At 39.3% G+C, this 24,059-nt stretch overlaps 1 protein-coding gene and 2 long non-coding RNA genes across 11 annotated transcripts in view; 2 read left to right on the forward strand and 1 right to left on the reverse strand.

Moving 5' to 3' along the window:
• lrp1bb (low density lipoprotein receptor-related protein 1Bb) overlaps positions 1-24,059 on the forward strand; it is a 389,546-nt gene that overhangs the window by 81,539 nt on the left and 283,948 nt on the right. The window lies entirely within an intron of this gene.
• Positions 8,581-8,923, reverse strand: LOC144988735 (uncharacterized). Its single transcript, XR_013652719.1, has 2 exons — positions 8,824-8,923; positions 8,581-8,709 (listed from the first exon to the last, which is right to left on the reverse strand). It is a non-coding gene; the product is annotated as an uncharacterized LOC144988735 (long non-coding RNA).
• LOC144988734 (uncharacterized) lies at positions 8,705-9,253 on the forward strand. The gene is made up of 2 exons (XR_013652718.1): positions 8,705-9,014; positions 9,129-9,253. It is a non-coding gene; the product is annotated as an uncharacterized LOC144988734 (long non-coding RNA).

Raw genomic sequence — 24,059 nt, forward strand, 5'->3', positions numbered from 1 at the left:
AACATGAAACACCAAATATAATATTTAAGAAGAGCGGAAATATGCTCCTGGGGGTTGTGAACAGTTTCTACGGCTCATCTGCTCATCACACACTCGCCCATTCTCTTTGCTTTTAGGGTTTTAAACAGGACAACTGTGTATTCTCTCCTCCCATTTAATATTCCCATAATCTTGTTGCTCAGCGGTTGGTTTCAGCCAAAGCACTGACATAAACTTTCCTGCTGGAGTTGTTGGAAGTCAGTAGAGTCATGGTAAAACTGGCAGGGCGCGACGTCAGTCTGCTGAGGGGGGACCAGAAACCAAATGAAATCCGTCTCAAAAGCAATAAAGTTGCACCTTAAACTTTAAAACACATAGGCAGCCAGGAAGTTTATAGAAACACAAACTAGGAAATAAAGTTATCAGTTAGAGCTGGACGCAGAATAACTTCACTGAACCTCTTTAGATCTGTGTTAGCAATATCTATTGAGTCATTATCTGAACTGGAACTTTATTTATGAAACATCAAGTATTTTTACAGGTGGCTACAAGGCTTCAAGCTCATATGGTCGCCTCGCTTTGCTCCAAAAAGAAGCACACAACATGACGCAGAACTTTTTTATTATTTTTATACAACTCCAGGTTGGGAGGTTAATGGAGGTGTTCTCTTACTTTGTGATAACAAAAAATGACTTCAAGATTTAAAAGACAAACTAATAAAAAAAACAGGAATATTGAATAAATATTAAGGCAGTGATGTGTCATGAATTTGCATTCGTGGCACACGCATGTTAATGAGAGCCGTGCATTAACTATGCATGAGGATTTAGGTCCTTTAACAGCAGCCACTTAGCAAATGTGAAAGTGCTTTTGTGACTCTGGTTAACAAAACCATTTAAAATTGTGTAGGATAATAGTTGTTTAAAGCAAACAGACTAAGAATACAAAAAAATACAGAATAAAAAGAAATATGAGCTGAAAATTGTTTGAAGCCTCTACGTGAAGGAGTCACTCAGTCACTGGGGGGTTCATGAGACTAGAAGCCTGGATCCAAAGCACAGAATCCAGGAAGGCAAGCGGGCGTCGCCACCAAGGGGCCGGCAGAGCTAGCTACTCTGAGACCTGCGTCCTGACGAGTTGCGGTTGATTCTGAAAAGAAGACAAAACATGCTTTGCTTTCTTAGGAGGCATGTTGTCTAAGAATTTGTAAATTAACAAGATTATAATGTGTGATGAAAACCTGAGTTAGGAATGACCAGTGGTGAAAAATGACCCGCTTCTTATATACCCCCCAGACACTGGATGGCTGACAGCCAGTTGCACTTGATATGGACGGCCGCCGTCCGGAGATATTTACGCATCGTCCAGCCAGAGCTGCTGCCGGCGGCGTTCCGGCTGCCACTGCTCGGTGGCTGACTGGTCGCACAGCTAATCTCAAAGATTCTGCTGATGCCTCCCCATCTCGAGGTGGCTGTTGTTTTTGTGACGTAGCATTACTTGTTCTGAAAACCTCCAGTAAACAGAAATGTGCTTTACTTGTAAAAGCAGCAGCAGACATTATCAACTGGCCAACTAGCTGTTTTGAGAGTTAATATTTAATTTTTTTAAATTACTCTTCAAAGAAATAAAAAAAATATGGTAAATTGTCGTTTTTGTTTCTGTCTTATTTGGTCAATGTCAAACTCATCCAACTAATCAAAAATTAAATAAAGAAATCCTGTATAATTTATTTCCATTTTTCCATTGAGTTTGGAACAAAGTTTATTTAGTTGGGCAGTCATACCAACGTGAAAAAGGAAGATCTCACATCCATTGAACGTCCCAGAGATGTTCCCACCTGTCCTTCCTAAAATCCCTCAGCCTCTGCAGTCAGATTCAGCTCAGTCTTCACTTGAGTGGTTGTGTATATTCACATCGCCTGAGAAAACCACAACATACCTTTAGAGAAAGACTGCAGTGCTGCAAACTTATTCGTGATCCTTGTACTTTCCAAATCCCGACTTTATTCTGGGTCCCTGGTTGTGGCAGACATGACAGTTGTAGTCTAGAAGCAGGGATGAAAAAAGTCTTGGCTGTATCTCCAGATTATTCCCAATTTTTTCCCTAATTAAATTATTATTATTATTATTTTTTTTTGGAAACTAAACCACACAAACTTTAAGAAAGCCTAAAGATCTTTATTTCTGTGGACCACCTTAAGCAGGCTCGTTTTCCATTCTTTTCACTTCCGCTGAGCCTTTTCTTCGTCTTTCATTTTGCAGTGTGGTTTTCTCAAGTGTCAAGGTTGTGTACTTTTGTGCTAAAGAAGTGCAGTGTACAAAACTACTTGTCATCTTTCTTTCTTGCCCTTAAAACCTCTGTCAAAGAGGCACTGGAAGCAGAATGTGCTAATGGTGTCCTTTTTGCTTTAACAATCCAGGCTGACTCCTCCATGATTAAAAGTACCCACTAATTGGACGGCTGAGTTAATGTCCACCTGTCTGCTTTGCTTTAGTGTTGTTGGCGGGAATGGAGAGGGGGTATTATAGTTATCAGCCTTACAAAACTGTGCTTGTTTCTCATGATGGTCTGGGGCATTTACCTGCAGACAGGAAAGACATTATCCTCTTTGTGCTGAGAAGCTTCCATCTCTGCCGTCTTTGTATCAGAAGTGATGAGACTGAGCGCAGCGCTGTGGTGCAGAGTTCTGTTCCAGAATTTCCTGCAGCTCAATGTGGCGGATCCACAGTGTTAACACTCTAAAGTAAAAGAACAGAGCTCCTGTACAAGAAAGAAAAGAGTTTCCTCCGTTTCCTGAGGAGTTTTTAAAACCTGGAAGGAAGGGCAACAAGCAGGATGTGGTCAAAGTTTAGAAGAATTTTGAAAAACATCTTTTATCCTTTATCGAAGAGCTGCTGAGGCACTGGAGGGCTTTCAGTAGACGACTCGTACCATTAAAATGTGCCACAAACATATCATGCAAAATCAAAAGCGAAAGACGGTGCCATAGAGATCGAGGCGTCTTACTTCCGGGTAGGAAAAAATGTGAAAAGAACTCATATTTCATTTTAAAAAATCCTTCTTTATTGTGCCAAAGGTAATATATTGTCATACAAATGGATACAGTTTACTCTGAAAGGCTTAAGAAAAGCAGAATAAAAGCCCTTTAAACCTGCAGCGGTCAAACTTCATAACTCCCCCCTCCAAAGGTTTAACTTGACCCACTAAACTGAACCTATGTCCTTTTCATAGCTGTGTTGCTGCTACAGTGTGAAAAAAAACCTGCTAGAAATACGAGCGGATCACAGCTGCCAAAGTGATGATTATTTTGCTTTTTATACAGAAAATTTGCATTAATTAAAGCTTTTGTAACAACTGCCCTTACGGATGTCGGTAAAAAAAAAGGTCAAAACCTTTAGCGGTACCCAAAATCCTGCAGACTGTGCAAAAAATCCGTTAGTGCTGTTTACTTGATAAGTGCACGCTCCTTCTGTGCAGCCTGACAATCAAGAGTGTAGGTTGTGTGGACATCCTACGGGCGTTCTATGGTACTTACATATCACCTGCACACTGTGCGGGTTGAAACATGCACAGTGGTTGGGGGGTCAGTACATGCACCTCACAAAAGACTAGAGTGTGGCATTAGCGCGTTTAACTTCCATTATCCTTAAAGAGGTGGCCGTACGAGCCTCAAGGGAACTGGAAGACCCATTTGACTTTGTTTTCCTATTGTGCATCTGACACTGAATGACACACATTTCCTGCAGAGATGAATAAAGTGTGTTGGTTCTGATTCTTTGTCGAAGTCCCTCATGAAAATGTATTCCAGGCTCAAACGACGTTACCTCGTTTCTTACAAAAAACAACTTGAAGATGAAACCGAACATAAGCAGAATCGGGCATTTGCTGCTGTAAAAAGAATATTGATCATATATATTTTAATAAAGGCTTTTATAGGAGTTCCTGGATACATGGAGAGGAACGAGGATCCAGAAAAATGGCAAGAATCTCACACTTGATTAGTTTAATGATTATCAACGTTTCAAGGCTTTTACTATTCGTTGTCATTAGTTTTGGATAAAAATAAGAGCAACCAGCATATTTATTGTTTTCTGTTTGATAATTTTTCCTCCAAAATGTAAAGATACATCAGTTTTTTACTTGAATTTGGTTCACGGTTCAGGTTAAGACAGGATTAACCTTTGATAGTGATCTAGTGGTATTTCTGTCGTTCAGGTTGGGGAGAGATGTGGCGCTATGGATGCTACACAACTGCAATTCTCTAAATGTCAAATTTCATTCATCATCAAAAACCACAACAGCATTTCCCTGGCTGTGAGCTGCAGCCGAGCCCGACACCGGTAACTGTTTTCCTGTGAGATTAACTGATCATTAAGCCGTGGGTGTCTGCTGGCATTCGATCCAAACGGCCCACAAAACGCAGCTTTTACTCCACCGAGCTGAGCTGAGTCAAAGACACTTCTGGCTGAGAGAAACCGCAGCTACATCATTGGATTTGGTTTGCTGTGTCTGCCTTTGCTGAGATTCAAAGAGGGACATATTGTTCGGCTGTGTCTCCCGTAAATTTTCCTCTGGCCTGGGGGGAAAAAACATAATTAGCATAACAAAAATGTCATTCAGCATTTCGCTTCCAACTTTGCACATATTCATTTGTTGTTTTTGAGGCGTCTCCGTCCAGCAGAGAATAATCAGCAGCGCATAGCCACAGGTCCATTAGTCATTGAAATGTCTGGCTGTTGTCTCGCAGATTTATCTTCTCGCCAAGGACAAGGAGAAATCTGAGGAGGACTAAATGAGTGGCAGAGCTGGTGACAATTATAGAGTAGCTGTTAAGCAAAAGACAGGATTTAGATCATCAGAAATGTCCGCTAATGTCCCTGAGACTCGGTCCTGGCTCTGGATGCTGCGCCCCTCCAGGCTTAAACGAAGCAGCTCTCCCTCCACTTGTGCCGTCTGTAGTAGGCAATTACACTATCGCAGCTTAGTGTCTGCTGTACTTTACTGCTATCTTCTAATTGGAGGAGTGGGAAGAGGCATTTGGTACAAAGGATGGGGGAAGAAAAGTGCTGTACCTGCCATCCATTTGCTAAGAGAGGAGAAAAATAGAATAAGCAGCTCTGTAATGTGATTTCACCTTTAGGCCAGACTTTTAATAGTCAGTGATAGCTCTACCGTCGAGCTTACTTTCATTTCTCGGGGCACAATGCTTCTTTTGTGCTGACATTGCTCAGTTGGGATGTGAGATTTTGCAGCGTTGTCATTAATGATCCAGTGTCCTGTATTTAAAACTGCCACCTCCTTTCTGGGCGGGTTCTGTTACTTCATACCCAGCAGAAAATACATTTTAGAAACGAAGAATGAACCAAAAAAAAAAAAGGAAAGTTCCTCCCTTAACCTTGCTTGCAAATGGAAAAGTCCAAGGATCTCAATGCAGTTGGTTTTCAGCTGGACTGGATAGGCAGACAGAATGGTGAATTATGCACAATTTTTAATTGCATGGTGCACTGAGGTGTCTTGCCTTTATTTTTAATGTGAAAGGTGAGACCATGTTGTCTTGCAGAAGCAAAGCTGGACGGTTTCCAGAGGTCGTGCAGCTGAACAGTAGGAGCTGTGATTCCTGCCAGCCCCCCCCCCCCCCCCCCACCTTACCCTCAGGCCAATAGGCAGGACAATTTGCCTGTGTTCCTGCAGCTCTGATTCCCATTCAGTATAAATAGTCTTAATGTTCTTGACCTCTTTGTTTCAGAAGTGTGACAGAGGACATGCCTTTGACCTGAAACAGTTAACCTACAAATGTTTTAAAAGCAAAAGGAGGAACTCCTGCACCTTTTACCAACTGTTGACATCTTTATGTTTTTCTTTAAGACCAACTTCTGTCAGATGAGGACTGAATTAGTGCAACAGGTAACATGGAAAGAAAATGGAGGAATAAAAGTACAGGTATTCAAATTTCAAAAACTTGCTGTTTTAAATGAAGGACATCAAGGTTGCATATTTAAAAACTCACTCCAATAAAAGCCTTTGATGTTTTTTAAGGAGAAGCAGAGGAAAAAATTCTGTTAGAAAAAGATCGTATTTGTACGGAGCCCAATGTATTGACATTAAAAAATTAAAATATATCTCGTTCCCACAGATTATCTTGTTTCCACAAATTAACATCTTGTTTGCACGAAATACTATTCCGTTCCCACAAGATAATATTGTGTTCCCTCGAAATACTATTTCGTTCCCTCGAAATGATTAACTCGTGCGAACGCAATAATTAATTTGTTCGAACGCAATCATTTTTCCCGTCATAAGTCATTCATAAACGCTGATATGCTCTCCGTCCGGCCGCAAAAGCCGCTTTCAGCGGTAACTTCTGTGTCTCTGTGACCCACATTCGTTCAAGAAAAGAATTAGAAAACAGGAATGATCAATTTATCATTGTCTCAATGAATATAAGAAAAATATCATAAGATTTATGATGCCTAGGCTTGGTGCTTTGCCATACGATTTACCGGACATAGCTCCGCCGCGGAGCTCTTTTGCTTGTCATGCCGGCAGTCGGGCAGCTGGTTGGTCGGTAGACGGACAGCCAGCAGATATTGTAGTTTGAAGGCTAGCAGGCTACATGCTAACTAGCCGATCATTTATTTCTGTCTGTGTGAGTCTCATTACATTGCTTTGAAGACACAAGGATGTTTAGAGATCAGATTTATTTATTTTAAAAAGTACAAAAGCATTGGTAATCACGGTCATTCACATGATCTGTGTACGCTCTCCGCCATGATCTTGCTGCAAAAGCCGCTTCCTGCCGTTACTTCCGTTTATCTGTGAGCATTCAATAGGGGTAAAAATAAAAGCAAGAATGATCGATCCATTATTGTCTCGATGAAAATCAGAAAAATATCATAAGATTAGGCTGGCTGCTTTGCCTACCGGACTTAGCTTTTAGCTCATAGCCGGAATGCACACCCAAGATGCATTTCGGCCAATTACTGTGTGCCTGTAACTGAGGTGTAACAATAAGACCAATGATTGGCTGCTCAAAATGCATCTTGGGATATTGCTCACATCCATGTTTGTGATGCTATGACATCGGACGGAGAGCGTAAAAGGGTGTGAATGACGTGATTACCGATGCTTTTGTGCTTTTTAAAATAAATAAATCTTGCTAGTGCTTTGGCAGATGCAGCTTAAAGCTTGTTTGTGTGCAGGCAAATCAGAGACTATTTTTGTTTTACTGTGGAGTTTACGTTTTGGAAATGTCATTATAAAGCCGCAAATGTTAAATCAATTTGCTGTTGGCGAGAGCATTGCTTTTTCTTTTTTATTATTTCTTTATTTTTGCACTTTCGGGGAGGAAACCGGTAAAATTCCTGCAGTGGACAAGTTTCAAACCAAATTCTTCATAATATGCAGCAACCTTTGGGTCAAACCAACCATTTAAAAGCTTTTTGAGCTGCTGTCAAAAGCATGCTTACAGTTTCTCTGCTAAATCAACTGTTATGGCCTAATGAAGTCATCAAAGATGCATTACTTTAAATGTGCAAAAACGTTTTGTCAGGTAAATTGTTAACCCATTGACGTCGATTGATGCAAACATGTAACCACTTTGGCTCCAAATTCCCCTCAATTTATAATCTACTTGAAAACAAAAACAAATGAGATTTTTTTTTTTCTTTTTCATACCAATCTGTCTGCTATTCTTTTTATTGTTATTTTACTTATGATATTTAGGCTATGTTTTAATCATTTTATGTATTCTATTTTCTAATTACTAACATTGTTATATCTTATGTTATTTTTTATTTCTATTTTCATTGTTGTTATTTTATGATAATTTTTATTCTGGTGGATAAAATGAACTATCATACGGAGCCCGTGTCCTGACATTAAGATATAAAAATATATCTTGTTCCCACAGATTAATATCTTGTTCCCACAGGTTATTATGTCGTTCGCACGAAATACTATTCCGTTCCCACAAGATACTATTGCGTTCCCTCAAAATACTATTCTGTTCCCTCGAAATGATTAACTCGTGCGAACGCAATAATTATGTCGTTCGAACGCAATAATTAATCCGTTCGAACGCAATAATTATTCACGTCATAAGTCATTCACGCGGATATGCTCTCTGTACGCCGGCAAAAGCCGCTTTCAGCGGTAACTTCCGTGTCTCTGTGACCCATATTCGTTCAAAAAAGGAACATGAAAAACAAAAATGATCACTTTATTACAGTCTCAATGAATATAAGAAAAATATCAAAAGATTTATGATAACTAGGCTGCTTTGTCATACGATAGCTCCTGCTAGGCTACTACTAGCTCCGCCGCAGAGCTCTCTGATCATATATGCCGGCATTTGGGCAACTGGCTGGTCTGTTGTCAGACAGCTGATATTGTAGTTTAGGGTCGAATAGGAATAATAATATTCAGGACTTGTCTTTTATTAACTTCAGCAGTCAGTATCTTTACATTCGAAGGCTATTAGGCTACATGCTAACTGACTAGCCGATCATTTCCTGTTATTAATTTACGTCATAGATTTACAGCAGATACCTTCACATTCCTGTCTGTGTGTGTCTCATTACATTGCATTGAAGACACGGAGGATGTTTAGAGAACAGATTTATTTATTTTAAAAAGCACAGAAGCATCCATCGTATTCACGTTCACATCATCATCTGGTACGCCTCAGTCATCTTGCTGCAAAAACCGCTTCCTGCCGCTACTTCCGTGTCTCTGTGAGCATTCAATAGGGGTAAAAATAAAAGCAAGAATAGTCGATCTGTTATTTTCTCGATGAAAATCTGAAAAATATCATATTAAGCTGGATGCTTCGCCTAAAGCACTTACCTTTAGCTTGTAGCATAACAACAATAGCAGTACGTCCCGTTTCCCAGAGTGCTTTGCTGCCAATCACTGGCCAATTATTGGTCTTGTTGTTAGACCTTGGTCACAGGGACACGGTGATTGGCTAGTGATTGGCAGCAAAGCACTCTGGGAAACGGGACGTACTGCTATTGTTGTTATGCTACAAGCTAAAGGTAAGTGCTTTAGGCGAAGCATCCAGCTTAATATGATATTTTTCAGATTTTCATCGAGAAAATAACAGATCGACCATTCTTGCTTTTATTTTTACCCCTATTGAATGCTCACAGAGACACGGAAGTAGCGGCAGGAAGCGGCTTTTGCAGCAAGATGACTGAGGGCGTACCAGATGATGTGAACGTGAATACGATGGATGCTTCTGTGCTTTTTAAAATAAATAAATCTGTTCTCTAAACATCCTCCGTGTCTTCAATGCAATGTAATGAGACACACACAGACAGGAATGTGAAGGTATCTGCTGTAAATCTATGACGTAAATTAATAACAGGAAATGATCGGCTAGTCAGTTAGCATGTAGCCTAATAGCCTTCGAATGTAAAGATACTGACTGCTAAAGTTAATAAAAGACAAGTCCTGAATATTATTATTCCTATTCGACCCTAAACTACAATATCAGCTGTCTGACAACAGACCAGCCAGTTGCCCAAATGCCGGCATATATGATCAGAGAGCTCTGCGGCGGAGCTAGTACAAGTAGTAGCCTAGCAGGAGCTATCGTATGACAAAGCAGCCTAGTTATCATAAATCTTTTGATATTTTTCTTATATTCATTGAGACGGTAATAAAGTGATCATTTTTGTTTTTCATGTTCCTTTTTTGAACGAATATGGGTCACAGAGACACGGAAGTTACCGCTGAAAGCGGCTTTTGCCGGCGTACAGAGAGCATATCCGCGTGAATGACTTATGACGTGAATAATTACTGCGTTCGAACGACATAATTATTGCGTTCGCACGAGTTAATCATTTCGAGGGAACGGAATAGTATTTTGAGGGAACGCAATAGTATCTTGTGGGAACGGAATAGTATCTTGTGGGAACGGAATAGTATTTCGTGCGAACGACATAATAACCTGTGGGAACAAGATATTAATCTGTGGGAACAAGATATATTTTTATATCTTAATGTCAGGACACGGGCTCCGTACTATCACCATTTTACAGTTCTTCTTCCACTTTCGGCTTCTCCCATCAGGGGTCGCCACAGCGAACGAGTCGCATGGTAAATTTGGCAATGTTTTACGCCGGATGCCCTTCCTGACGCAACCTTCTCAAACCGGGCTTGGAACCGGCAGAGGTAGAGAAGGGAACAGGGAGCAGCCCGGAGTCGAACCCGGGTTTCACGGACGGAAGGCGCCGCAAACCAGCACGAGCTAAACTGGCTCCCATATCACCATTTTACAGTTTTGGTTGCAGTACTTGGGTATTTAGATAAACCACTGGTCTGTCTTTTGAGAAGATTGATGCATTTATATAAAATAAGGAATCTATTTTCTTAAATGTTTTCAATGTTTTTCCTGTTTAAAAAGTGAACTGAACCATAAATTTGACATAATCAGTTTTACAAACCCAAACTTTTTCAGATATTCAATCATTGCTCTCTTCAGAAGTCAACACAGGATTTCTCTAAAATTCAGGTTCTTGGACCGCACCACTGCCACACCTTGAGTGGGGTCATATTCAGCTGCAAGGTGTCCACTTGGCTGGCATAAGCTGTTATTACAGGCAAAATGTCATAAATCATTAATAACATAATAACATTGGAGCTGTCGTCAGCGACATTTATATAACAGACACTCTTTACCATAACTCTTTATCGTGAACAGCTGATTCTGATGCAGAGAAAAGCGGCTTTTTGGATCTGTTTTGCACCAATACGAAATACTTTACATCTGATATTAGTTACGTGTTGCATAAAGCACAAAGCGGCTTTTCGTCACAACAGAATCAGCTGATTTATGTGAGTTGCATGAACCCTTCACTGGTAAGTGCTGCTAAAGTTCCATTGTTAAAGGGTTAAGGCTCTGAGAGGTTCAGCAAGCTTGTGTTTTATTCAGATGTATGTTTTTATTAGCTGTGGGGATAAACTGAAAGGTGAACGACGACAACATTAGCATTGGAAGATCTGCTCTTTGCTAACTTTTGTTTGTCCTGTGCACCACCTGATAGACTGACTTGCTTTTGCATTTGTGAACAGAATCTTCATCTTCAAACAAAAAACACTAGGATTGTTTTCACGTGATAAATACATTTCCCACCTTTAGTCTGACATTAAACCAATCTGCGGCCCAGAAAAGGTCAAGGATCGCTAAAAATTTACTGTTCCACTGCAACTTCAGAAAAGTTCTCCTCAGTCTAGATCTAGTAAAGATGACATTTCCTCCCACTTTCTTTCTCTAAGGAGTTTGATTAGATTCAGTTTTTGATTGTAATGCAGTTTCAGTGCCAGTTTTAAGTCTTGATTGTACAGCAATAAAAAATAATAGAAATGTACTAAATTTTTCAATAAGTTGGACTATTAAAAAGTGATTCCTGGCAAAATCAGTTTGAACCATTCTACCGGCCAATCTACCATGCTTTAACTATCTTTATAGAAGTGTCATTAGGTTCCTGCTTCAGAATTTATGAGGCTGATCGGGTCAGATGAGGAGCAACCTTGTAGTCCTTCTGATGACTAAGTCATAGTTCTTATTCATAACAGGTTGGTATCCTGTTTTTCAGTCACAGGCACATTTCATTCTGACCTTGATGACAATTTTCCCTGAAGAACGTAATTGTGTCAAAAAGCAAGACACTTTTTTAAGCTTAAAGCTCAGCTAAGCGCACAACGTTTATGGTGACGTGCGAAAACAGCCTCAGCCACACTGCACTGACGTCAGCACTGACAGAACAGAGTGGGAGATGTAGCATCATGTGGCCATCAGCGATACGTGGGTCTTCCTGCTGCAGCTGTGACTGTCCCCACTGCTCAAACAGGCTTCAAGACTTGCCTTGTGAACTTTTTTTCTTCTTCAAAATAAGCATTAAGAGGAGTGAGGATGCAAGTGGAGCAGATAACTCTTAAAAAATGAATGAAAAAAACATCAAAGGTAGATTTGAAGTAGCTGTTATGCACGAAAATGTTGCTGTTCTTTGTAAAATAAATGAAAAAACAAACAAGGCTAAAAGTTTAATAAACTTAAAATGCTGAAAAGATATTCTGGAAATTACATAGGTATTATAATAGGAATATATGTATTTTCACATTTTCTGTGTCTGCACAAAAGCAAAAAAGATGCAAATGCATTTGTTCCTCCAGATTTCTTATATAGAATAAATATGAGGCCACTAGCATATATATTGTAGTACATTTCTATTCCCCTTTAGCTCTACATAGATGCAGACACCTCCTTCTGTGTAATTATTTGTCAGTGTTGTGCAAACTGAAGCATTGAAAACATTATAAAAAAAGGAAAAATTACAAATGTGCTGAAAAAAACAGTGTCTAGTTGAACAAAAAGAGGTTTTTAAAAAAGGGGATTGACTTCAACAATGTCCGAGCAACAGCAAAGCGGATGACCTTCACTCTGCATTGGACTTTAGCTTTAAACACGCATTATCAGAAAGAAAAAAATGTAGAAGAGTTATTAAGCCAAGAATATCACTTGACCACATTTGAGGGTATTTTGTGTCAAACCATTAAGGACCCACTCTGAGGAAAAACATATTTTTGATGTTTTAACATGTTCTTGTGGCATTTTTCTGATGGCGGAGGACACACACAAAGTAAGTTGAGCCTAAATTTGCATTTCAAAGTATTTAGTTGTTGAAATTGTTGTAAATTAGGAGCAGACAAAAAGAATGCAGTTTGAAAAAGCTTGTAGATTCGATGTAGAAGTTACTATAGCAAGGGACAAGCCCCCTTCTCGGCTCCATTTTGATACATCCACTTGCAGACAAATAGATTCGTGTACGTCTTTGTTTTCCTCACTGCATGGCTGATGGCTCCAATATTGCTCACCATTTCTGTTGCACCGATAATGTTGGGTTGTGAGGGGCTGAAAGCTAGCAGGAGTCAGGTAAATAGATGGATGACGGGATGCGGAGGCAGGCTTAATCCATGGCAACAGTCCCACCCACAACTCAGAGGTGAATTTTTTATTGAACTCCTGCCGCTCTGCAGAAACAATGTCCTAGAAAACAACACAGTGTTTTAAATTTTGGATAAAAACGGCATATTTATGACTGTAATACCACTTGGAACAGTTTGAAAATTCCCACACTTTCTGATGTTAAAAGCTCAACTTCCAGCCGGTGTTCAGGAAAAAAAGAAAAATGTATATTCTTTCCCCCTTATTAAACCCCAAATTACTGGGGAAAAAAAAATCATAATTTGGCTGTCGTGGCTGATATGCTTCTTTCAGATGTTGTACTTCTGTCTGGCGTCTTACAGTAAAATATGAGAAGAAGAATGAAGTTTCATGGTGGAGTTTCAAACTTGTATTTTCTGCTCTGCATATTTATCGTCCAACGACTGGAGGGTAACTTTTTGTGTCATTTTCAACAAAGAAAGCCTGTGGCAGGGATTGATTGCTGCTCTGCTGATTCCAGCGTACCTGCTGGGCTGTGCAAATGCCTTCTTCTGTGGGGTGCATTTTTAATGTGTCAGCTGAGACCTAAGGCAAAGTTACTATAAACTGAGCCACCATCACGTGCATTACTCTGAAAGTAAAAAAAATAAAAACAAACTTTTGAGGCTTTTAGGAGCTCTTCTTCAATTTGTTGGCACTTAGCTGCTGATAAGACTGTTGCAGTGTGATATTATCGCTGGATGCCACATGGAGAAATGGAAGGATGGCAGAAGGTCAGGGTTGCTTTAGTGTTGTGTGATGGAGGTGGGTGAAACAACCCCACAATTACAAAACAATTATTTTAAAGTACTTCTGAGGATGATATATTTTACAATACCAGAAAAAAATACAACTTACGTCTTGCCGGAAAAAGCTTTAATGTTGCTTTTTTTTCCCCTTGACACACCTACCGTGGTTTTCTCACACACATACAAAAGCTTTTTTTTATCTTTACAATTAAATGAGCATATTATGATAAAAAGGGAATAATTAGTATGCAATACATCGATTAAGACTAACACATAGTGTATAGAAGTATACTACGAATAGAAGTGTTTTTTTGTATTTTTCATGACCATGATGGATAATATCATTACTGTTCACAGCATTGACTGTATCAGAGAACTGGACCAACTGCGTTTATAATAATGGATTGGATTTATCTGCGCTTTTCAAGACACCCAAAGCGCTTACATTATGTCCATTATTCATTCACTCCTCATTCATACTTGGTGACGGTAAGCTACTGTTGTAGCCACAGCTGCACTGGGGCAGACTGACAGAGGCGTGGCTGCCATTTTGCGCCTACGGCCCCTCTGACCATCACCGGGAGCATTCATGCACATTCACACACCAGTGGAGCCACACTGGAGGCAAGGAGGGTGAAGTGTCTTGCCCAAGGACACAACGACATTTTGGCTGGTGGGAGCGGGGATCGAACCGCCAACCCTTCGATCAATGGACGACCCGCCCACCACCTGAGCCACTGTGCCGTTTGATGGCGCTCATAAAAAAAAGGGTTCACTTCCACCTCTAACCAAATGAAATCAAGCAACAATCCTGTTGTGGGGGCCAGCAGGCTCCACCTACTTTTATTGAGGCATCTGATTGGCCAGTTTATAACTTGAATAACTTGCACTACGGAAGAACTAATAGTAAATAAAAAAGAGGAATATCAAAAACATGTAAAGAAAACTTATCCGTGCAAAAATGGTCATTCTGACCAATAGAATGACTGAGTAATAGGGCTGCTCAATATGAGGAAAACTTGCGATATGCATTATTAGTGATCAATATTGCGATGACGATATAACTAGCGGCACATGAAAAAATAGCAAAACAACCAAAAACATAATTTAAATTTCACTGCAACAGTTTAAAAGTTATCCTCCAAATGACCATCATCTACATAGGATGCCAACATCTAACGTAAAAGGGCTCCCTCCGATTGGTCAACAACGTTTATGCGTCCATCCATTGGTCAAATGCATAAATGGCTTTATTTGATTCGAGCTGCCATGAGATTGTTGTAGCACATTTAAGGTAACCATTTATTGAAATTTCCGCCGACTTTTGCGATATGCGTATTGCACAGCTTGATTCTGCAATAACAATACATTTGCAATTTATTGTGCAGACGGACAGAGTAATAGCTTGTTGTTTTTTTTTTGGCTTCTTGGAGCCACTTCCTGTTTGGAACGCCAGCATCGACTGTATATGAGACTAGGCACCCCACCCCCCATCTCACATCAAACAATCAAAGCATGTGACAGATTCTCCCGAGCACGCTTACATATGGTAGTGGCGTGGCCTTCCAACAAGGTTCCAACAATGGTTATCATAAAAATGTTGCCTCAGACCAATCACCGCTTACTGGCATTTCTGGTTCCAACATGGCGACGTCCGTAAGGCGAAAAAATGACGACTGAATTGACTTTGTTGGAACTGGAAGTAAGTAATTCTTTACGAGTTATCTCACTCTACCTCAGTCCAGTTCTCATTTACAGTCAATGGTTCAGTATTGAGCAAACTGGAAAAAGTAATTGTTTTGGAAAATGTAACAATATTGACTAACTTGATTGACAGTTGGTGGATAAATCAGAAAAAGGTATTTTAAATTAAATTCTCTTTTTTACCAGTTGAATTCAAAGCTTTTGCCTTCGTCGTTTTTTGGTGATCTATGAGGACAACGTTGAGTTCTGATGTTTGGTTTCTGCTGGCCTAAAATGTCTCAAACCAAAGTGTAGCTGATTGTTCATAACATGGCAGTATGTAAATCTGACAAACTGCTTTCCCTTTTGTGTTTAACGCTCCAATTATTTGATTCTCTTCTTGGATTGACCCTCCCTGCAGCTCTTATTTTTCTTCCTCTCCTGAATTTCATTTGTTTTTTGCTCAAAAAAGTTGTTTTGTTTATCCTATTTTTGCTCTGCTTTTCTCTGAATCACTTGCTCTTAACCATTGTGCTATCTTTGATGACCCCCCCCCCCCTTACTTTGACGTGTTCTCCCTACCATAACAAAGGTGGATAAAGGTGAAGAGGATTTCATGTAATCCATGGACACCAGTGAAGATCACAAATTATTGAAGAAAAAGGTTCAGCACACTGTCAGGTGGGTCTAGATGACCCAACTCCCGATGTTAAAGTTCCTAGGATAGCACAAGGTTTAAGTCAAATGTGAGAGCCTGCCATTAGAGTAAAATCATATGACATGGTTCTTCCATGTCCGCAATATTGCGATTTAAGATTTTTAAATTAAAAATGTCACCGGTTTGTTTAAGGATGCTGTGCTATCCCATAATCCTGTTCTATTCTTGAATATTTATGTCAGCAAGTGAAAACAAAATGGTTTTAAGAGTGAAGTGTCAGGACACAAACATGCTCTCAGGTTCTTGCAGACAAAGATCATTCCTCTTAAATGAAATTAAAAAAAAAAACTTTCAGGAAGGCAACTTGGTAAAGTTAACCACCTCGACTTCAACTTTTAACCAGCTCATCTTTTGCTGTTCACACAGCCTAAACTGACACCTCCTGATTTTATTTATGATTTGTTGATAGTTGTGTGTTAGTATTTATAGAAAATTAAGTCCTGGATGCTAAAAGCTTTGCGTGTACAAAACTATGGCCATTTAAACAAAACAGGCATCCTGGGTAACGTTGTAAGATAATTATAATCAAGTAGCATCTTGGGAATAAGTGCTCAGAAAACAAACATGAAAAGTGTTTGCAAACTCTTCTCTAATCCGCGAGTCTCTTCCAGCGCCAACGCCGGCTTAGATGACCTTTAGGTGATGCTAATCATCTGTGGCTAATTACTGGTCTACCTGAGTAAACTGTTTTTTTCCCTCTCTGCTCTGCAATCCAAACATTAATCATCACACTCTTGTAATGACAAAGATAACAGTAATTAAAGTTTGAAGTATGGACTGTTGCTGCTGCACTGGAACAAACTCTTTACATCATTAATTATCTGATGTTTTCAAACAGGAAAGAGTTTCTCGGGCAGAGCAAATCTAATATTTAATATATTATGATTGATTTGTTGAAACGTGACCACATTGCTGCATTTTTTCATTTGAGACGCTGTTGAACTGTGTTTGTAACGTTTCAGTAACGGGATAGTCTAAGTAAGAACTGCTTTTGATTTTATAACGCAGCAACCGTTGCTGATTCTAAACGCAGTTACTTTAATGTAATTAAATAAACGTAACCAAGCTACGTTGGCTGAGACCTGCCAAAAAAGTAACTGCGTACAAAAATAAATGCTGTAAATAAAAAAGGAAAGCTGCTGCTGCAAAAAAAGTCACAATGGAAGTGGATTATCTGGACTGGGATTGTTTTTTGCTTGTGCACCACTGTAAGAAAGAAGAAAATAGAACAGAGGTTCAATTTGAAAATGAACAAAAAGTAAGTAAAGATGTTGGTGTTCAATGTCACTATGTGTGCTTTTTATGTGTTATTTGGTTAGGCCATGTCGTCCCAGGTTTGATGGTAAAGTGGAGGAAGCGGTTTATTCTTAGCTTTGGCTAACACAGAGAAACCGTTTGTGCAGAAAGACACTGACCAGTAGAGCTTTGAGGCCTGAAGCTTCACTCCAATTTGCAGCAAACCACAGTTGCATGAAAATTGAATTTACTTAAAGACTTTAAGCAAGCGTCAATTTGAGCAAAAACCCGACCGATTTGAGCAAAGTAATCTGGCAACATTGTCTGTCTGTGTAAATACGGCACCCCCCGCCCTTGCAGCTGCTCACACCTGCCCCTCCAATCCCTGCTTCATCGGAAAGAATCATTGAAGAGCCACATATTTGCACGAATGGCAGGTTTTTTGCTGGGTTGTTTTATTTGAATATTTATTTTAACCACCAAATGATTCCCAAGCGCGGCTGTGTCTGCAGCCCCCAGTGATTAAATGCAGAGAACACATTTCACACACCTAGTTGTGTGACAATTAAGGGACTTTAACTTAACTTTATTACAGTGGTACTTTTGCTGAATATTTTTTAACTAGTAACATTGTTTTTTTTTTTTTATTACTGCCTTGATTTTAAAAATAAATGTATGTGTTACTGTGTTTTTTGTTACATTGTAGAAGCTTTTTTTAAATTTTGCACTAGTTACTGTTGGCTTATAGTTATTGTAGTATGCAATTATTAATATAGTTTCAATTCAAATTATTGTAGTTAACAAACATTTTTATATGCCAAAGGTCTCTGTCCTGGGTTCTATTATAAACTTAATTTAAGAAAATAGTACATTTCCAAAATTGTTTTATAAAAAACATTTCAAGAAAAAAGGATCTGTATCGATATCTGTGATACTTAACCTGTAGGTATCGGATCGATACCCAAATTCTCAGCATCACCCACCCCTATCGTACATAAAAGTCTTCCAAACTATTTTACTGAGGTGCAGTTTAGATGCCAAAATCCAATCCAATGTTAAAAACATCAGATGCAGCCTCTGCTGCATGTTATGCTGACTGTACAGGTGAGTTTTCCGGCACACTGAGGAGGATGAGAAGAAACCGGATCAGCAGCAGTAGCACTTCATCATTTGATCTGAGCTGTCTCAGCTAAAAGTTTGTTGTGGGTTTTGGTGATCATCACCTCTAAATCGCTGTGACTCTGCACTCTAAAAAACAGAAAAAACATCCAAAAAGCATCCAGTAATCACAGTATCTCATATAACTGGTGGTCTCCGTAGGTTTACAGCCCCCAGATCCCTGCAATGCGACCACTTCCACCCACCTCCACACACAGACAGACAGACGATAACGAGGAAACCTTGTTAAAAATCTTTGGACTTTTGAAGAAGCTACAGGTGATGGTGGTTTCTGCTGCCACTGTAGTAAAGAGGTTGTGGGCAGGCACAAAGTTAGGTGAGAGAGAAAACACACTTCCATATCCAACATTCAGCAACATTTAGAAAATGCAGCTTGCACGCTTTGTAGTTTTGACAGAAAAAAAGGTAAAACATAAAATTAAAACTAAATATGTAATACTATTCGACATGCAATGCCACATTTTTTAAACTAAGCACTGCTTATGCATGACCTTTAACTAGCCGTAAAGCTGCTGGGTGGATGGATAATGAAGGTTGAGGACAGGACTGTGGGCAAAAGCTAATGAGTCCAGAACATTGACAGTTCATGATTCCTGGACTGAGTGACTCCTGTTCTCTCTTGTTCCAAATGCGAAGTAACCACAGGTTCCAAGAAACCAAAATCCCATAGACTTCCATAGAGAAATAAACAGCTGTTACTTAGTCATTCTATTGGTCAGAATAATCATTCTTGCTCTTATACCTTTTTTTTAACATGTTCTTGATAATCCTCATTTTCTTTTTATTTTCTTTTTTGCTGTAGCACCAATCGAGTGTCCTTAATAAAAGTAGTTGGCCTTGCATTGAACATTCAAAGCATTTGATTGACAGATTCTCCCGAGCCCGCTTTCAGTGGTAGGGGTGTGGCCTTCTGAAATGCTCACTCCTGATTGGAGAGAGTTGTTTCCATAGAAATCTAGATGGACCAACCATGGCTTACTGAGGACATCTGGCTCCAACATTGCATATTGTGGAAAAATGGTGACTGAATTAACTTTAGCTGGTTGGATCAGAAAACAAGGCATCTTCTATGGGTGAGATCACACGCGATTTGTCCAGTTATATATTATGCAGGCAATGGTCCAGAACCAGGTCTGGTAAGTCTACATCCTATTTTACAGAAATGAAAATTCAGATTAAAACTAAATTCGTCAACAGTTATATCGAAGATTAATATTGTTGTGCAAAGAAAACAAGACTCTCATTAGATAATTTAATTCTATAACAGCTTCCTTTAGCTTCAGTGTTGTCTTTTGAACTTGCGTGTAAATTATTTCATCGTTTATGTTATTGACATAAATCCAAAGGATTCGGGAGCAGACAAAAGAAATTTCGCACAGATATGCAACTTGTTCTGCTTATACAAGTATCATAAACCAGCTAATCTGATGCTGTTGTGCCGTCATGCAACGTTTTACTAACACAAACCATTTACTAGCGCAATGCTGCTTTCTCCACATCAGAATCCATTGGAGTGACTGTAACCCTTGTGCTATTCTAGGCACGTTAACATTGGGAGTTGGGTCATTTAGACCCACTAGACAGTGCTCTGAACCTTTTTTCTTCAATGATTTGTGATCTTCAATGGTGTCCATGGATTACATGAAATCTTTCCACCTTTATCCACCTTTGTCATGGTAGAAATAACACCTCAATGTAAGGGTGGGGTCAGCTAAGAGAGTACAAGGGTTAATTGCATAAAGGGTAAAAGAGTTGCAATAGTTCAAAGCATCTTTGTTATTTTGCTGTTGCCAACAACAATTCTGGTGTTAAAGGGTCAACCCCAAAGTTGGAATGATTTGGTAGTCGTGATCGCTCTGGTTCTGTTCTTGGCCTCAGACTGCTTAGCCTGGTGTGAGGTGTTGTTTCCTGGACCTGAAAACAGAATTGTCGGGATGTGAAGTGAAAAGCATGACAAAACACGTCATGGTTCTGTCAGTTCTGTAATTACACAATTATTTGCTGTCAATAGAAAGAGTAAACCACCATTTAGCCATTTCTCATGGTCTATATAAGCTTGGTACCGCGGAAGCTGTAGATAAGTTTTTAGCCACGAACAATGTGAAAGTAACCCCCAGCTGGGACAAACAGTAGACTGTAGGCATGTGGGGAAAAGACAAACAGAACCACGTCATCTCACATGCCACATCAAAATTAGATTGTATAGTCAATATTTAACTTTTAACATCCCCTTAAGCACAAGTTCAAATTAATCGATCTCATCCATTCATCTTTTAGCTCTAGGAGGAAGGAAAACAGAAAGCTCACTCAGACTTTAGTGTAGGTGTAAATCCATGAGGTCAGTCAATTCCCCTCCTAGAAATTGGTACTAAATAAACACAAATAAATAACACTTAATCACACATTTCAACGTTTATGCCTCATTACCTGCAGCGTTAACACTGTCAGCATAAATTTATTTCTTACAGTTCTACAGATAATATGAACACATTAAAACTTCCTACATGAAGTTAGACATTAAGGGCAGGGGCTTACACCTGTCAGCCACAGACATTATTAGAAATATGGAGATTTTACCGACCACATTCCTGCAGGACATCTTTTTTATTCAACATCACTTTAGTTCTGTTTTTTAATTGGTTAATGAGAACCTTCATTTGGGTGCAGTTACAACAGCTATATTTTGTTGTTTCTCCGGAGAACAACAGTGCTGCTGCGGGATAGCCTGGAGCTGACAGCGATTAAGCAGAGCTTCAGCTATAAATACAAATATTAAATCTTTTTTTTTTTTTGTTTTAAAAAAGAGAAACTACATAAGAGGATAAGTTAGATTTTACACCTGACAGGGATTTATTAAGGTACTTGACCAACTAAAAACCCTTTGAAATCAATCATAAAGAAATGTAAAACTGTCAGATGTTTGGTGAAAGTCTGAAATGTTCTTTTGGACTGTGGAATGTTTTTTTTATTTATTTTTTTTTTATCAATGGATTTGTTGCATTAAAAGACAAAGCCAGAGAGCAACTTCTGTGAAATGTCCAAGTTGTCCAGATGGGAAGCCATTAGCAGATGGTGAGTGCTGACGGTGAGGAATGATCTGGCTTCACGTCACAAACAAGAAAATCTTTTCAGAGGCCAAACTTTTTCTTTCTTCTCATTTTCGTATAGAGTTTGAATGTCAAAGCTCCAGCCTCTTGACTGAAAAAAAAAAGTTAATTTTCAGGTTTAAAATGAGGCTGTATGTTTGAGCTAAGAACTCGCCTAAGTAAAAGCACTACCTTCAAAGATGCAGGTAGCTCAGGGACTTGGAGCGAATGAGCTCATGCAGCTGCTCCAGATGCTTGGTGACAGATGGGTGGACTTGCTCTTCATGTGGGAGGTGATCTACAATTCTGCGGCAAGAAACAGGCGACGTATTGTAAAAAAACCCCCACTAAAACTCTTCTGCTCTTGTCAGATTCATACTGATGAATAAGTGCTTTGCATTCCCATTTCCACAGAAAGAAAGAAAATGTTGACTTAGTGCCTTTGCGTGCATTTATGTATATTCAGTGGCTGTCAACAGCAGGAAACCAGACATGGATACACAGTCCATAAATATTATCTGCTGGGGATTTGTTTGCTGTCGTCATTCTGCGAGGTGTCTGTGGTGTGAATTCATTGTGGGGTAACGTGGCTACAACCATTCATCATAAGGGTTGGGAGTGGAGATCCAGGGGCTCCAAACTGGACTGTGCTCCTCATCCTAACACTTTGACCAAACACTCCAGCAAAAATCATCCCTCAAGGCCGTGTCAGACAGGCGCTACGTAGGTTTTGCACCGATGAAAGCTAGTCATATTTGAATGTACATGAAAAAAGTGAGAACAGATGTGGTGTTTTGGATACATTTTCATAGATGTATGACGGATGAACCGCTTTAAGACCACAGAAGTACAAAGAAACTCCGCAAAGAGCACCTAAACATGGGTTTCACTTAATTTCTTCACTTTAACATTTAGAGCATTTGGCAGAACTCACTTTGCTTCAGCACCATGGTCAGCACCCGCCGTGGGACTTTGAATGCTTTGTCTAGTCTGCACCAGTCTAAGTCAGCTGCTGAGAGCCAGCTGAGGGGGAAACCCAACCGAGACATGGGACCGCCGGTGGGAGCTGCAGCCTTTCGCACGGCGCCGGACACCGCCACGTGAGAGACCTGAGGTCGTTATAGACAGCTGGAGGGGTGAAAGACCGGCTGATATACAGACCCGTCCCACAACATATGTAATTTTCGCGCTATACGTGTGCCGTATATATAAGATAAAAAATTAACACATCGTGGTACATGCGTGTAAAGTCAGTTAGATATAGCATCTTGCAAAAATCACACACAATTGTGAAATATTTACATAATAATTGTATATGAACTACATTAAATATGCCTGAACTGCAGACCAAATATATTTTTAAACAGTTTTAAACAGAAACCTGAAATCCTTGACGGACATCTGTGCACATCAATGAATGACGAACGCCAGAAAGACTTATGAATGACTTAGATCACGCATGAATGACCAAAGAGTGAAATTTAATTTGTGGAAAATGCACAGATTGTATGTAGCGGCTGTGTGACACGGACTTCAATCACAGCAATCAGAGCTGCTAAATAACTCATTTCAGAGCTGAAAAAGCATTCAAACTAAAATCTTTTTAGGCAACAAGACAAATACTCTCAAAATGTGACGTTGGTTAGGTTTTTTTTTTTTTTTTTTGTGGCCAACAACAAGTTTACTAAAGCATGTAGACTGTATTAATTTTATATCTCGACCTTTCCATGTGTGTCTTCTCCTCTGAGAACGCTCTTGGCTGAATTGCCCTTGAAGGTAAATTCTTCTTGATAATATTGAGGGTTTTTCCATTGTTCACTGAAGCTGTTACAGTGCTGCACTTTCAAGATGTTTATATAAAGTGAATGACTAAATGGAGTTTTATATAGAGGCAGGATTAGTGATGCCATGAGGTTTAAGTGCAGGAAAGCACAAATGTACCTGTGGTTTTTCTGTTTTAACAACATGTGGAGAAAAATAAATAAATATCTGTAAACAAACTATGCTGGTTGGTCTGCAGCTCTGAAAGGGTTTGCAGTAAATTAAACTTTGAGAAAGTTTCTCAGGTTAATTTTGGAAAAGCTTGTACATTAGTGGATGAATTTGTGTTGAAAGTTATGAATTTCTAAAAATATTGCTGCTCTTGTGCTATTAGTTAATTTACCCTTTGTAGTCTTTGAATTTTCCGTTAAATTTGATCACGTCAGCTATTTACAAAGACATAGAAATGACACAGAACCCCTTATTAAGCTTTAAGTTTTAAAATATTTTGTTTAAAACTATCTAAAACAAGTTATGGAGATAATTCCTTAGAATAAACCCTTGGAACATTATTTAGGGAAGCTTCACCTGTTTTATTAATTCAATTCAATTTTATTTGTACAATTGAAATTCACAACAACAGTCGTCTCGATGGGCTTCGTATCGGTAATTGAAAAAGT

This window comes from Oryzias latipes, chromosome 21 (genome assembly GCF_053564925.1).
Source record: "Oryzias latipes strain Hd-rR chromosome 21, Olatipes_Hd-rR_3.1".
NCBI lineage: Eukaryota > Metazoa > Chordata > Actinopteri > Beloniformes > Adrianichthyidae > Oryzias > Oryzias latipes.